The sequence below is a fragment of the Corvus brachyrhynchos genome, unplaced genomic scaffold (genome assembly GCF_000691975.1).
Source record: "Corvus brachyrhynchos isolate BGI_N302 unplaced genomic scaffold, ASM69197v1 scaffold32, whole genome shotgun sequence".
Classification (NCBI taxonomy): domain Eukaryota; kingdom Metazoa; phylum Chordata; class Aves; order Passeriformes; family Corvidae; genus Corvus; species Corvus brachyrhynchos.
The window spans coordinates 13865294-13869410 of NW_008237919.1; the positions used below are offsets into that span (position 1 = coordinate 13865294).

The 4117-nt window shown below is 42.2% G+C and overlaps 1 long non-coding RNA gene across 2 annotated transcripts; it reads right to left on the reverse strand.

Annotated features, from left to right (window-relative positions):
• Positions 1-57: 57 nt before the first annotated feature.
• Positions 58-4111, reverse strand: LOC108446493. Of its 2 annotated transcripts, XR_001861705.1 has the most exons (3): positions 3621-4111; positions 1474-1678; positions 58-1031 (listed from the first exon to the last, which is right to left on the reverse strand). It is a non-coding gene; the product is annotated as an uncharacterized LOC108446493 (long non-coding RNA). The 2 variants fall into 2 exon arrangements; XR_001861704.1 differs by having other exon boundaries at positions 58-1678.
• Between the last annotated feature and the right edge of the window lie 6 nt (positions 4112-4117).

The following is a 4117-nucleotide window of genomic DNA, read 5'->3' on the forward strand; positions in this document are numbered from 1 at the left end:
ACATCTTTCACTTTGTTTTCTTAATTATTTTGTATTTATTTAACATGGGCAACACTGTTCATCCTATAACATTTATTAAAGGCAAGGGATAAAAAGCATAACAATGATTCATTCATGCAGAGCAAATTTTACAGGAGGGTTTTGTTTATTGGTTGAGAAAAGGATTAAATTAAAACCAGAAGGGGAAAAAAATCAAAAATAAGAAAAACAGGGGTAGGCAGGGCAGGGGAAGAGAAATGTCAGAAGACAGAGAACTGGGTGGGAAGGTGAAGCACAGCAAGGCATCTGTTGTCAGCCATCAAAAATAAGTTGGAAGCCACTTTCCATTGATTACATTATTCACATATAACTGAGGAGAATAAAACATACATAACATATAACACAGCTTTGGTTTTCCAAAGATAAAGTTGCTTGTCCTTGGATACACCAAGAACAAAACCATCCATGGGAAAAGGTGCCCTTTTCATTCTTATTAGCACCACAGGAGTTGGTGGATTTAACAGCTACAATAAACAAGCAAATATATTTTAATATGTTTGTGGTTTGGATCTCTAATAGACATTAGGAAAGTACCTCTCTTTGCAGCGAAGAAAAGGCCAGAGAGAGAAATATTTACAGCAATAACTTGCTTTGTGTGCTTGGATTGGGTAAAGAAAGGCCTAGTTTGTACCCTGCTGCACAGTAACAGCTCATTTCTAGGTCTCTGACTCACTTGGAGCACAGCAGCCATGTACATTGTTTACTGAACTGTGGCAAAACTGAGTGCAGTGCTTACAGATAATGTCTGATGCTTTGTAGTGTAACAGGCAGCAAATGCCTGCTGTGGTTGATTTATACCTGAAGCAAAGCAGAGGTACACAATGAAACTCAAAGTTGCAAGGACTTGGGCTACTTCTGTAAGGGAAGAGAAGGCAGCAAACACATGAACTCCTCCTATCCACAGCCACTGGAGGTACAGCTGGACCAACTTCTTCTCTTCCAGAAGCATGACTGGGCAGGTGCAAATAGCAGGTTGTGCTCTAAAAAGTTGGCTGGGGAGAACAAACCAAAGTGGTATCAGGGAAAGGGCCAGTTCTGAGGATACAATATGCAATACTTTAGGATGGTGAGTAGGAGTGCTTTGGTTGGGTAATTCATATTACCTCTGTTGAGAAGGACAGCAATTCCTGCTCAAGCTACCAGGTTATTTTATGACAATGCAGCAAAAACATGCTTGCAGTATGAGTCTCAAAAACTGGAGATATGCCAATCATTTAAAGGTTATTTGATCCCATAGCTTACCCAATAATTTCTGGATACTTGAGGTTTGCTGCTCCTTTGCTGGCACTGCAGGAGTACTATACAGACAGCAAGGTGTGTAGGCAGTTGCAGCACTTGAGTGCCACATGCCATGGTGGCATTTGCCTGGTGTCCCTTCACAGGGGTTTGGAGTGTGCTCTGCCATCGTTGCTCAGAGCCATTCCCATCACTCACCTCAGTGGCCTGGAGCCCCTGCAGCTGCTGCCGCACCAGTGCACCTTGCTCCACCAATAACACAGGACACAGTCAGCCTGCCTGGGAGCACTGCTCTGCTCTGCTCTGCTCTGCTTTCCACGCCTGCCCAGGGCATCAAGTGCAAAATGCTCCCTTTCCAAATGAGTCTTGAGGAACGGGGGCCCCTGCAACTCAGTCCTGAGATCTATTTTAAAAGAAAACCATGCGAAAATGATCAACTGCTAAGAAACACCGTAGTCTCGAGGGGGTGCTCATAGTCACACCACCTCTTGGAATGGGCTGGCAGGGATTTAAAATACAATTAAATGCAACCCATGGGTTTTGGGGGGGACTTTTGAAAAGTATTTTTTGAGCAAAGCCTTGTGACAGAACACAGCTTCATTTTCAACTACAACTTTTAATACTTTTGAGATTTAATTAATTATTTTTCAGCCTTTTATAATTCCAGTTTCAGTTTATTTCTTAGCTATTATTTAATGTTTTCATTACTATTAATTAAATCCAGGGAGCATCTGGAGTTTAAGTCTGAATTAAGCCTTTATTCCTCATTGTTTTAAATGCATGGAAGTCAACCGAGTTGTTTTGTTTGATATTCTCCATGCCGTGGTGAATTCTGTGCTGGTAGGACTGTAAATGGGCCATGTTGTTGATGAATTACTAATCCCTGTCACTCACATTTTCTGGGGAACACATGCTATATTTAGTCTTTATATTTGGAAAAATAAAGCTGGAGAACTCTGAGGCTTTTTTTTCTCATTAGAAGTCTTTAGAATATTCCCTAAAAATGATAATTCAAGTCAGATAATTCAGTCACCAAGTATAAGTGTTATTCATTAACCATGGTGGAAATTAGACCCTTGAATTGAGAGGCTAATTAAGATAATTATATCTAAAGCCTGAAAGGAAACTATACAGACATTTCTTAAAATCTCATTTGTCCTTATGTAAATCTGGACCAACTCCACTGTCATTTTCCAGATTTACACCCAAGTAATTGAAATCACTACTGAGCTCTTCTAAGCTCTCAATATCAGCAAAAGGCATTGAAGTAAAACAATTAACAGTCAGGCTGTGTTTTTCCTCTGTAACTTCTAGATGAACTTAATATCACAATGCTCTTCTTTCCAAAGGTACTTCGCCATTCTGATGGATTACTTATTTAAGAAAAAAACCAGACCAAAACCCATGACGTATTTAGAGGGCCATCAGCAATTTAAAGAGCTGCCAACTTTTACAACATTAGCAAATGAAGGGAGTTGAAAAGTTCCAGTGTCAACTACTGCCTCCTCCAGGGGTGATGTTATTTTTAATGTGTCTTTCCTGTGGAAGGAACTTTCTCCTCTACTGTTTCTTGTGACCACCAACTGCACTGAGACCACCACTTAGTAAAAAACACTAAGTGAATGTTGTACGTGAACCAGGTAGAAAAGTGGAAAAAATGAGTGAAGAACACCATTTAATCATACAGATATGAATTTTAGCAGTGTTCATTCATGTGCAGTCACCTGCCATGCAGTTGCCAGGAAGGCAAGCCTTTCTTGGCTTGTATTTAGTAGGAGGGTTGGGCAGATTTCTGACCACATGACGTGCTCTTTTGCCCCCCAGCCCACCCCGCCAGCAATATCAGCTGTAGCCAGAGCTGTGCCAGTCTGTCCTATGCAGAGCAAGTGTGAACTGAAAGGCAGCCTGCCTCGACACACCAAGCCCTGCAGTCTGCTTATCCCTCGTATCCAAAACCTGTCACAAGAAATGGGGAGAGCTCACAGCTCTCTCTGATCCAGCTCACCTAAAACATTTCTGGGGGGCACGTACCCTCACATCTAAACTCTGCAGACAGGCAGGCATTAAAAAAGCTGAAGACTCAAACCCTGTCCATTACCAGAAACACCATGTTATTCCATACTTTGGAGCTGGTTTTCCTCTCAGCCTCAAAGAACTGAAGGAACCAAGAAGCAGCCTGGAGGAGACCAGATGCTTCAGTGAGAGCTGCTGGCATACAGTTTACAAAAACACATTAACAGGAAAGAAAGAAGGGGATGGAAAGAAGGGCACCGTAAGATAACAACAGGACTACTAGCTCAGCCCAAGGGGCTCTCCAATCTTTTAACCTGTTGGTTGACACCTACCAAGCAAATGCTTGCAAAGCTTCTCAGGATTCCTGATTCTTCCATCATCATTTGGTGATGTTTCAAGCAGACCAACAGAGGAGGGAGAGCGCACAACCTTTTCCTGTTTTCACAGGCAGTGTCTGGGATAGGAGAAAAGAAAAGGGAGAGAGAAAAGAAAGAGGCCTCCTTTCAACTGGGTTTAAAAAGAGATAGAGGGGAGCCAGGTTCATTTAGTTTAAAAGTACCTAAACTGCTTTTGCATAAGGCTAGGAAGAGTATCCAGGATACCTGAAGCAGATGTGGCATTTGAGGCCAACATTTGTTCTCTATACTGATACAAAGCATTGTTTCTTTTTGAAAAATTATTTTCTTTGCAAGCTTTTCTAGTGCCACACACATCAGTCAGAGAGAGACTGCCAACCTCGGCATGGGAGGCTGCTGCATCACAGGGAATGTTAGCTCGCCTCTGGAAGATGGCCAGTTCTGTCTCCTGCAGTTCTGGCACCTCAGCAGGA